Below are 12,767 nucleotides of genomic sequence, written 5' to 3' on the forward strand. Positions count from 1 at the left end.
CCCAGATGTTGTTACTGATTTGCTGGGCACAGATGCAACTTTTAGAGCAGCCTCAAAGCAGAGTTGTTCCAACAACATCTCTTTCCCATCTGAAGAATAACACTTTAGCAACTGGATATTTTAGTGAAATGTTGGCAAAGGGAAAATACTTTCCATAATACCAGAAGACAGCAGTTCAGTTTAGGGGGTGCATGGCAGATACATATAACTGTCCTGAACTCCAGCACTTCGCAACCATTTTCCCAACATTTGCTGCTTGAGCCAGCTGCCTCACATAGGCCTATTGTGTTTGACCTACTGTGTTTGAAGATGATGGATAAAAATGGATTATGATCCACACATAAGTTTGAAATGGCTGGTTTTTGTTTGGTTTGCACAACACAGTTAACCAGATCAATGGAGTACTCAGCATTGTGTCTGAACCCAGAAACCCCACTATTTGAGCTTAGGAGGAAGCACTTCCTTCCCATCCCTTACCTTAGTCTGGTCTTGCCATGACAGCCAAGTCTGGAAGAGAGGTTGGATGTGTGGGATGAAGGAGCAAGTAAACTTAACTCCATACTGTCTCTAATGTGTTTTTTTTCCTCCCCAACCTAAAAACACTTGGAAGTGATAGCCTGCCAGTCAACAAAAACATGGCTGAGAGGGTGTTCTAGATAGCTGCTCCTGATACTACCTGCTGTAAATTTAGGCCAAGCCAGATCAGATGTGTCATGCAAAGTTGTCTGAAATAAGTCACATTTCTAGAGATTCTCTTCTTTCAGTAATATAATTATTGCTGCTGAGAGAAACCCTTTCCAGTTTTTGTTCCCATTAAGTAGAATTCACTCTCAATCCAACCCATCATGAAAAGCACTGCAGAACTGTATTCATTAATTATGGACCTTTCTCCAGTTGCACTTACTCAGGAAACAAACATGCCCTGACATTCCCCGCCCCTCCTTACTATGTCTCCTTGGTGTTGCCTTCATCCCATCCCTAACCCTTATCTGAGATACCCTTTAAAGTCCTTAGCTGCTGAAGTGCTGTTTTCCCCTTAAGCTGACAGAAACCTGCTCCAGTTTCAAGGCAGGCAAAATCTGATACACTTTGTTAGTAGTGCTGCAGTGAGGTGACTGTAGGTTGTGGGCACTCCCTGGCACCTATTGGCCACCATGCTGGTATAGGGTATGTGCCCTCCACTGCAGTCCCTACTCACTTTCCTCTGTCTATGTCTCTGGGGGAGCTGGAAGTCCAGCTTTTTAAAGCTGGGCTCCCTTGTGGTACCTGACACCTCCCTGAGTTCTTGAACCAGCTGTCTGGCAGGCTTCAGGCTTGAAAAGGCCAGGCTTTCCCTCTGTCTGTACCTCTTAGAGCCTGCAGATCAGCTGCCGGTAAGCTCCAGGAGGTGGTAGATTGAAAATAGACAGAATCCTGCTTTATACAGTAACACGCACACACAGAGCACACACAGACAGATACACACACTAGTGCGTAGATCATCAATCTAGCACTCCTTGAGAACTCTGCAAGGCTTCTGCAGATATGGCATATTCAAGGAAAAGCCCACATTTCCCAGCTTTGCTTTAAACAGGCAAAGGCAGATAGAGCGGGGTATAATACTTCAAAATTCATTCCCCCTTTGCCTATGCAAGCTTGCTGATTGAGCTTGCCAGATCAGCTAGATGCCATCTGTCAAAGCTGCCACTCCCAGCAGTGGATGGTTTCTTACTGGCTTGTGTTGTCTGGAAAGTTGTAAGGTAGTGAAGTCAGGTAGCTTAACCTTGCTTAACACACCTTGTACACTGAGATTGGGACAGCACTGTTCTCTAGTAAGCCAGAGGCTACAGAGGCAGGATAGCAATTGTTGGAAGGGCAGAAAAGTTTATTTCAGTATTGTTTTATGCTAGTTCAAGGATGGAAGGGTAGCACATTAACTGAGTATGGGGAAAAGGCTGTAGGGGTTCATTTGCATGTAATGCTTAAGTTTTTGAAAAAGGGCTTTAGTGTAAGCCATCTTCAGTTTATGTAATAATAAAATATTGATACATTTTAAATATATAATAGACTAGGAGATAACTACTATTATTGTTATTATTATTTTGCAGTAAATCTTATTTTGGAGGGGACTCTTTTAAAAAATATGCTCTGTTTATTTTTGGGGTAACAATAAATGAACTACAGGTCTTCATTTTCCAGGATGCAGAAATCAACACACTGACAGCCTGAATCTCTGCTCATTTATTTTGCTTTTTACATTTAGATCTTGTTTGTGTACATAATAGTGTAGCCAACATGGTTGAGAATAACACTGGGTAGCTTTTGAGCAATAGCTGTGAAAATCATTGACCTTTCAATAACATTTTGACTTGATTCAGTTAAAAATGAAATTTCTTTGTGAAGGTTGGGATATGAATGCTTCTAAATAGTAAATTATTTATTCTGATTTCTAGTTATCTTGCAAGCGTAGGAAATTCCATTCACTTTCATAAATTAAAAAAGGATTTTATTTATTTTGCTACATTCTACCCTATTGACCTAACTGAGTTGAAAGTGAATACAATTGAACAATATAAATTGCCTAGGTGTCCAAAGTTAAAAAAAAAAAAAAAGGCTGAGGTTTCATTCAATCATTCATTCATAAGCAATCTTATTGCTTAAGTCAAATGTGTATGCTCACAAATCTTCTAGACTCACTCCAGCTTACAGCACACAAAAATAAAATAAAAACTTCCACAATGTAGTAAAAAGTTAAAAGCACAATACTCCATGGTAACCAACAATAATAACAATAACTAATAATAAAAAAATACACATCCGTAGAGAGTAAGGAAGATGACCTTGGCAGAGATACAGTAATACTTCAGTTCACGAACGCTTCTGTTCCCGAACAATTCGGTTCACGAACAGCAGCGTTCGCACAATTTTGCTTCTGTTTGCAAACTCCGCATTGGGTGACAAACACGATCTGCGGCCATCTTCCCTGCTCTGACACGTGGTCGTGGCTTTCTCTAGGCGAGATCGTGGTCGCAGACAGACACTTGCTGTGAAGCTTTTTGGTGTCACCTCAAGCAAGGTTAGTGTTCTCTCTCTTCATACTGTACTGTACTGTACTTTGTTTCATATTTTTGTGGTTAAAAAAAAAATACATATGGTTCAGAACCGATTAATCTTATTTACATTGAATCTTATGGGAAAATTTGATTTGGTTTGCAACCAATTTGGTTGGCGACCAGAATCGTGGAACGAATTAAGTTTGTGAACCGAGGTACCACTGGGTGTAGAAGCTGTTGCTTAGGCAAAAGGGGTTGAAGCATTTTTTAAGTCCACAATAGCCAGATAACATTTGGGAGCAGCTCAGACAGACACCACAATTCACTGGAGTAGAAGAAGGAGGAAGAGGTACAGCCCAATCAGACTTGCAAGATACTGTTATTAGATAAAAGTAGTTTTAGCCTTCCTGTGGAGTTGATTTCCTAGTCTGGCCTTCCTAGTAGGGTTAACAACATCTAAGTACAGGTATAGGTGCATCAAGTACAGGTGACACTCATAAAAAAACAGATGGAGTTTTGACCACACCATCGTGGCCACCGTTTTGACTTTTTTTTACCATATCCTGCAGACAGCCCTGTCCAAGTAATGGTAACAGAATTATTCCCCAAAGGCCTTCTGGAAAAGATTGGTCTTTAAAAGCTTCCTGGAAGGCTGCCGCTGATGGGGCCAACCTAATTTCTAGAGGAAGGCTATTCTATAAAACAGGTGCTGCAACAGAAAAACAGCACCTTTGATTTTAGCCTCACCTCACCTAATAAAAATGGGATATCAATAGCAGCGGTGGGAGAGCATCCTTAGATAGGCTATATTTGGTTGTAGTAGGGGTCCTGCAAGTAGGTGCCTAGGCATATGGACCCTTACAAGTGAAAGCCAGTACTCTGAATTGCATCCAGAAACCAATTGGTACCAATGCTGAGCCCACAAGATAGGTATAATATGTTTATAGTGATTCGCAAATGTTGGCATTCCTCCTTATGGGCAGAAGAAATATGTACATATTCATGGGTGCATTGCTGAACCATGGTTCAGCATAGAGATAGAGGAATGATGATCCTCCAGATGTTCCTGTACTATAATTCTCAATATCCTTCAAGGACATCCTAAATCACAGAATAATTTCTAGTTAGGATCAATTGTTGGATGGCTATAAAATATCCCAGAAGTTCTCACATCTGGCCCTTTACTTGGCCTATTACTGGATTTCTGTCATAATTTTTTTAATTTAGAAGAGGTCCCCTAAGGGCCTATGTGGACATGTTCATTTAGTCACGAGCAGTAAAGCTCAACTTAAATTTATTTATTTATTAAAGCAGGTTTTACTTTTTACTTCACAGTGTCTACCCAGGAACTTGTCCTGTAAGTAGGTCACTGCAACTATGGCAGTTATTCAAAATGCCACTGTGGCTCAGGGGGGCATGGGAGTTCAGTTTTCAGAGAATGCTCTTGCTAATGGGTAGACAGCCAGGCAAAGCCCTGAATCTATTTACATAATTTCTTCCTAATGTTTTCTTGGTTTGCAAAGAACTCTTTGCAACCCAATGAAGAGTTTGCAAAGAACTATTTTTAGAGTTGCATAAAGAACAGTAAAATAAGTACTGATAAGTACATTGGTAGAATTATTGCTCTTTTGGGAGCACAGGCTTAACTGTTAACTGTAACATAGACATACAGTTTCAAATCCATCGTGATGACCATGATAAATGCCCTCCTCAGTTGTTCAGAATTCTACTCTTGGGCAGGAGGCAGCGACCTACATTCCACCTTCCTCTTGCTCTCAACTTTTCTGGGTTCAAGAGGAAAATCTGCAGGGGCACTCTTACTATACTGTATGGGATTGGAACCCTATGCAATCTGAGTCCCAAGCTTATGGGGTACAGCAGCTGTTCAGCTGAATGCAGTTATAATTTTTTTTCCCAGACCATTCCCACAAATAACAAGAAAGGTGGAGCTGGAAGAAACACAGTGCTTGTCCCCATTTCCTGTCCATGCATACAGTTCCTGAACAGCTTAAAGAGGGCTAAGAACAAACCTGAATTCAAAATGCCAATTCTGATAGCTTCTCTGTGTATGTGGGAATGGCATAGCTTTTCTCTGCTTGGTCTTACACCTCTTTTGATAAACCAAAAATAAAAGATTTAATCTAAGCTCTATAGTGTCTCTTTGGGAGTATCGGCTAGAGTTAACCAGCAGGAAGTTTCACCATCATTGCTTTTTAGATTATTTGAAACTAGAAATATTGCAATGGCTAGATTAAAAACAACAGAAGCAAGCAATCAAGCAAGCAATCAAAGTACATTTGCCAGCAAAATTATTCAGGTTTTCCTTGCTATATTGGTTTCACTATCTCAACAATGAGGAGGTGGCAGTTTGCATTCCCAGTTCTAGGAAGATCAGTTAACTGATAATAATAACAGTTAAGTAATATCAGACAACAGCAGAGGGCAGTAATTTAGAAATGCCAACTACGTTTTGGAACCAGCAGATGGCAGTCCAGCATTAAAAATTGAAAATTGCCAACCATTGCAACCCAGGAAAGATCACTACATCTCCATATCATTTCTCCATTCGCTCCTTCTCTCTCCACCCCATTCACCCAAGTCTCCTCTCACATGCACAACACAAGGATAGCCAATGGGCAGCCTGAGGATTACATATTTGGTGCAATTTTGCCTGATTTGGGGAGTTTTACTAACAACAAGAAAAAGGCTGATCACCTAGCACATAAGCTGTCTCTGAGGCATAAATAAGGTTTATGGTTTAGGACTGAACACAAAACTTACATGCACATTCTTGAGCAGAGTCACTAGGAAGAAAAAGAAGAGGCCTCATTGCTTCCCCCTGCCCTCACCTGAACTTGCAGAAGATTGCAACTTCTCTGTTGCAATTTATTTCTTAACACACATCTGACGACTGACTAGCTGGGTCCTGGGGGAAGAATCAGGCTAGGCTTCGTAGACCAGAGGCACAGTAAGAACATCTAAAAGGCATGGGTTATTCAGGAGATACAGAATTGGTTCCAAAGGTGGGAGTGCCCCATAATTTTGAAGTATCTTCTCTCTCAACAGTTGTGGGACTCTGCATTGTATTCACTTTCGAAGACACATTCTTGAAAAAGAATGTAAGATCTTTGTGATGCAGCAAATTCTTTTACTTGTCCATAATCAACCTTAAAAACCTTACTATATGTTCCAGTACTTAGACACATTCCATTGGGGAAAATCTAAGTCAAGCTTTTTGTTACCTATGGTGGCATCCTGATCATAAGACACCCTTGCTAGGAAAGATACTATACTTCAAACAGGCACTGAATATATGTTTCAGGCACTCTCTAATGTTAATGTTATTCTCTATTTTATTTATGCTATTGTACTCTTTCATTTGCACTTGTGATTTTGTGATGTATAAATATACAGTATATTTTTGATGTGATTTGTATATGATCCAGAGTGGTCATCACACTTTGGAGAAACAGGTTCGAATAAGCAAATTTGATTCAATCTGATTTGTACTTACCATAGAGTGGGAAAGGACCATTTCGGCCAGTGTTTCTCAACTTTTGGAACTTTAAGATGTGTGGACTTCAACTTCCAGAATTCCCCAGCCCGCATGGCTGGCTGGGGAATTCTGGGAGGTGAAGTCCACACATCTTAAAGTTCCCAAGGTTGAGAAACACTGATTTAGGCAATTGAATACAACCCCCTGCTCAATGCAGGTTTTAGGGGCATGAATTGTATACATGTCTGCTCAGCAGGTGGCAGCACCTGGCCGATCTTGTCTGAGTTCAGAGGCTACAGGTAAAGCTGGACCAGATCAATATTCAGATGGGAGACCCAGAGCTTCAGATGAAATTGGGATGTCAAAAACTTCTTAGAAGAAAGCAGCGGCAGACTATTCCTATGCTGTTGCCAAGAAAACCGCATGCTTGTGTCCATGTAGTCCCCAGGAACTGGGCTTGGTTCAAGGATCTCTTAAATTCACCTTTCAGGCATTTTTTTTCTCTCTCACCTTCACTATGTTCATACAAGTGCCAGCTCAGCTGCCAGTCCTGTCTTTCCCCTGTAATTCTGGCAGACTGGTTTGGTGAAGCTCTTCCACTCGATAATACTTGGATAAAACTTTCATTAGCCAAACAATCTGTTTAAAAATAATTTAATGTAGTAAGCTGTATCAACCCAGTCTCATTCTTGGTGTAAGGTCACTTTTTCAGTTGTTGTTGCTTTTAACTTGGTCATTTCAGTTGAATATCTCTGTCTTAAACAGAATTATGAGAAAGCCTAATTTATTTTATACATGCAGAGGGGAGGGGAAACTAACTTAGAATTTGTGCTGTAATTTCTGAAGGGGACTGATTTTACTGTACCTAAGCACAATACTGCTCATTCCAATGGACAGAGGAAATATTATTCTGTGCAAACAGTGGCCAAGCTACATTTAAAAGAAAACATTCTTCCAGTTCACCCTATGAAACAGGGGCTAAAGGCCTGCTTGTGCAGTCTCTGATGGCCATCCGTGTAATAGCATTTGGATTCTGAACCCTACAGTGCCAGAGAAACTTGAACAAAACCTCCTTTCCTCACTTGAACCTTGCCAAAGATTCTTGGGTAAACTTAGCAACCTTAAGATAAAAGGCCAGGAAAGCAAAGTAGTCTTTAAAGTTGAGCTTGACTCCTGGTCACTTCCATATCCATGGTTTTCTGGACACAGCCCAGAAGTAATTTGCCACAGCCTTCTCCTGAGATGTTCTTCAACTTCCCAATGTAGCCTACAGTCCTGGAATTCTTTGGAGTTCTCCCATCCAAGCACCAACTGATTCTGCTTAGCTTCTGATCTCAGACAAGGTCGCCCAGGTGCTGCTACCTGCTGAGATATTATGGGTCAGTAGCAGGAACAAAGAGAGCCAATTTGGTGTGGTGGTTAAGGGAGACTGTGAGTTCTAGTCCCACCTTTGACATGAAGCCAGCTGGGTGGCTTTGGGCCAGTTGCTCTCTGTCAGCCCTAGGAAGAAGAAGGCAATGGCCAACCATTTCCGAAATCTTGCCAAGAAAACTTTCCATGCAGTCATCAGGAGTCAAAAAGGACTCAAAGGCACCAAAAAGGAAAAAAAAGGGGGGGGGAGCAGGACCAAATGGACAATTTTCACAATAGAAGGAGCTTAGGAAGAGAATAGCACTTTTTAATTTGTTCAAAATGAACTGGAAGGAAGGATGAGCAGTGAGGTATCCAGGCTTATGATGACCTAAAATTATTCAGTGAGTTTAACAACAGAAAATAAAATTGGCAAGACTCCAAAAAATTCTGTCAAACTGAGACATATGAGCAACAATATAGAAAATAAACAAGAAGTGATACATAATGGAGTGAGAACCCTAATCTGCATTTGCCCCCTCTACCCATTCCCCCTCAACCGTGGATGGCATCCACTCCTGCCACTCAACCTGGGAAGCTGCTGCACGGTGACATGGGTTGCATCCATACAACTTTCCAAATTAGATTTATTGCTAAAGGTGTCACAAAACTGTTCTTTTTGCTGCACTGGATTCCCATATTGCCTGTTTGGAGGTAACTTCATATATCCTCTGAGGGGGTCTGAGCTGACTGAAAAGCAACAGGGTTGTTTCTTTGGATAGCCCAGTGGAAATATTGATTATTGAAAAGGGCAAACTTAACCATCGAGATCATGCAATTATTATGCAAACCTGTATATGCTCTAGAGAAGGAGAGCTGTTTTAGTCTATGGTGGCATCCAAGGGAGTCTGATAGCACCTTTTCTGACTAACACCTTTTCTGATATTAAAAGGTATAAACTTTTGTGAGCTACAGTTTCATTAGATGCATAGAGCAATCAGACTGAAGTAGGATTTAATTGGGGTGAGGTAGGGGGGAAAAGGTGAGGGGAAAGGGAATGCAGAGGCAGGTTCCACAGTGAAACAGATAAGTCACCATTGTAATGTATTACATCAATTAAGATGAACTCACACATTAACAATTGCAATGTGTTAAACACAATGGGCTGTTAATACATTACATAATCTGCATCTGCATCTGCATAACTGTCTTCCCCTCCCGTCTAACCTACATCAGCTATCAGCTTTGCCACTCCGTCCATCTGATGAAATGACTTGCAGAAAAGCTTTGTGAACGAAACTTGTTAGTTGGAAAAAGTGCTATCAGACACCTGACATTCTGGATGCTTTAAAAGGACATCATTGGGCTTGAAAAAATATATATAAACGTCCTTGCTTAGGAGAGAATTTTTTTAGCAGCAATACACAATCTATGGGTGGCTTCCTAAATTCCATTTCTTGAAATCGATTGCCCTGTTACCATCCCAAGTTTAAATATACACTTTATATACTGTCTACCTGTAGGATCACACCTCCCTACAGAAGTCACCCTGACTGTAACAGTTGTGATGGGAAAGGCAGCTAATTGTTCTCACTTTGGGGAAGTTGGGAGGCTGATGCTCAGAAGTGCTGTTTTTAAGTGGAGGCATTGACCCTGTGGACCCCTCCCATTTGAAGTTAGATCTGCTCCTCTCTCAGCCACCTTCTGGAAGTAGTTGAAGACCAAGCTCTTACAGAGGGCATTTGGGCCATGTCGTCTCTTTGTTTGGTACTGTATGTTTTATAGTTTTTAGTTCTTTTATGTATTTCTGTTTTATAATATTGTAAGCTGGAGAGTTTCAAGCAAGCAAGAAAGAGCAGGCTGTTATCTGAAAATAGTTCTCACCACTGAAATAAGGTAAAAAGGAAAAGTCCCTTTGAGCCCTGCTTGGACCTTGGTTACTTCATGGACATGTCTATAGAATGCAGTTATTACAATCACGGTTTGATACTGCTGTCTTCAGAAATGTTTTTCAACTTCATAGAGCTGCTGAAGTAACTCTGGAGCCTCTGTTTCAGAAACTGCTGGGTCAGGTTGATCTTTGTGGCTATTATTTTCAACAATGACCAGAAAAAGTAGCACCATGCTTACGTAAGAATGGTGTTTCCTGCCCTTGTTTTGTTATCTCAGGGGCTTTCCCAGGAGTTCATCTCAAAAGCCTAGCAGAATTAAATGAAGACAACACAGCCCAGGGTAATTATCACTGCAGCACCATGATGCTAATAGTAGTAGTAGTAAGAGTAGTAAAAAAGTGATTGATTCTGATTAACTTGTGAAACTAAATGATTATATAATTTAGGAAGCAAAATTAACTGTGTCAACTGAGAAAATTCATGTCTCATAGCTGCCTCTAGATGGCACTCGGCTTCAGTTCAACTCATTTTGAGAACTGACTACTTTGAAGTTTTTTGACAGAACACCACAGCAAAGCCTCTGCCTGATCTTTTTCTTTTATTACATTCGTTTTTATCTCAGTATGATGAATTTTTCATTCCATTTTGTTTAGTTGATCTTACAGCCAACTCGGTAGAAAAATGAACAAACAATAAGGGATAGTGGGTGTTTTTCAGAAAGGACTTGTCCCAAGCTAATGGATTTTCCCTTTGACTTTGGAACTTCCAGCTGCTTTCTTCCACACCCCGTGGATCCGTGCCCAACACTGACTCATCACAAACATAATTAGGCAGTGCCATTAGACCTACAGTCACTGGCAAGAGGCTGCTCTGGAGCACTGGGCTCATCCTTATACCCCAATCACTGTTTTTTATGATATTGCTCATATCACTGCATATCATTCCCAGCCCATAGGTAAGGCCACTTGAAGTTGTCTACCTGTGCTGGCTTTAAAGTAGTGTTGTCTTGCTTATCCCAAACCAATTGTTGATATTGATGCAATGTAACACCTTCATCTATGCCATGGCTAGATGAAGGGCCCTTCATCTCTATTGGGACCTTTATAGGGACTGGGATCTGCCCAGCTCCTACTGGCAACTTTGGTCCTTCTCTCCAATCATTGGGCAGTGCCCCTTATGGCCTTTTTGGTTTGAGCTGCAGAACATATTGGACACCTGGCTTCAGAGAGGGATCTGTGGACATAAAGCCTGGAGATTGCTTTCCAAAGCCTTTGCGAGGTCCTACTCAGGAGACAGAGATAAGAGTTAGCTACACTCTACACGCACAAGCATGATTTAGTGCTCTTTTAAAAGAGCTCTAGAACTGTTATGCACAGAAGATTGATTTAAATTGGAAAAGAGAGTCAGGTCCACCAGCTGGGTGTTGCTGGTTCTGTCACCAATGAGTGTATTACTTATTTCCTGCTGTTTCTACCAACAAGGAGCAGAATCATACTTTTTACTCTCCTTATGGCTTTGTTGTGTATGCATTGGGGGGAGGTGGTTGCCTACTCCTACACTATTTTTACCTACTCCATGGAGTACTGATGGTGTTGTCAGAAGCAGCTTCTTCCTATCAGTTTGGCTTATGGCTGCAAACAAAATTTGATACTTTGATATTTCTAAATACTCTCAATCAGCACTGCCATTCCCTTGCAACATTGGATACATGACAGATTTTCCTCTGCTGCCACTGGCAAAAGGCTTTCTACTTCTGTATTATTTTATTTCACTACTTTTATTATTTCTGAGGATTCATGTACAAGTGCTCCAACCAACCGTTGCCCTAATGAGCCAACCACCCCAGGACCATTACATTGCAATTCCCATTGCCATTTTGTGCAATGCAGCATAGTTTCTAATGATGTCTGGGATGAAAGGGGTTAGGGGGAAGTCATGCTGCTTTGCAGCACAAGCTGCCATTATGGTGTGTGTTATTATTATGATAGGTGTAGGCCTATCACAACTGCAGCTTTTTCCTGGCCATCCGGTGGCTACCTCCAGGCACCGGTGGCCACAAGGTCAGAACTGGAACTGGACTGCTTGGTCTCGCACTGCCGTTCTCCTGCAACACCAGTCAAGGACAAAGCTTGCTGGTTACTGAGTGCTTCCTCCCAGCCCTGTCCCAGTTAGTCCCTGCCACTTCTTAATCAGGCAGCTCAATCAGAAGAGCTAATCCCATGTTCTTCCATAGGCCTGGAGGCCAGTTGCAAGTACTTGAGGAGCTCGCACTAGGGTCATCCCATGCCCAACTCTTAGGCCTGCCACCTCTTAGTTAGCTGAGGAACTTGATCAGTGATTAAAGTTGCCATTCCAGGCACCTGCCTCCCTGCCCAACCCAGGATCAGGGGAGTCACTGGTGCTGCTTTCCCCACAGGCTGGTGAAAGCTTCTGGGGAAGGAAAACGAAGCCCAGCGAATCCACCGATCCCTTTCCTTAACTGCTCTCCACCAAATCAGGCCAGCACCACTCGGAGGCCACATTACTGTGGCAGAAGAGGGCCCGAGAGAGATGGCAGCCGTTTTGGGAGGGCACTTTTCTCCTGTCTTTAGGACCGGTGGGTAGCACCGCAAGACCGCCCCTCGAAGAGCCGCTCAACACCAGCGCATCGTTTCTCCCTCCCCCCCCGAAGGAATTCCAAGTTCTTTTAATAATTCTCCTCGCAGGAAATTCCCTCTCTTCCTGAGCTGTTTTTTTCTGCGCGCATTTTTTTGTACGGCTCACTGTCCTCTACTGACCAGCCGATGTCATTAGCAATTCCCGGAATATCCTCGATTTCATTGAGACAACCCTCCCTTTGCAAGAAAGCGAAACTTAAAACGCCGGGAGTTTGCATTTCCGAAGTCGGAAGATGGGCGCCGCCCCCGCCAGCCCCGCCGCCCCCTCGCTCCTCCCCCTCCTGCCTCGCTTGTGACTCCTTGGCGTTGCCTTTGTTTGAAACGCGAACCCGCGGGTCAC

This window comes from Python bivittatus, unplaced genomic scaffold (assembly GCF_059951505.1).
Source record: "Python bivittatus isolate LINGU-HERP-01145 unplaced genomic scaffold, Pbiv_v1 ctg000080_np1212, whole genome shotgun sequence".
NCBI lineage: Eukaryota > Metazoa > Chordata > Lepidosauria > Squamata > Pythonidae > Python > Python bivittatus.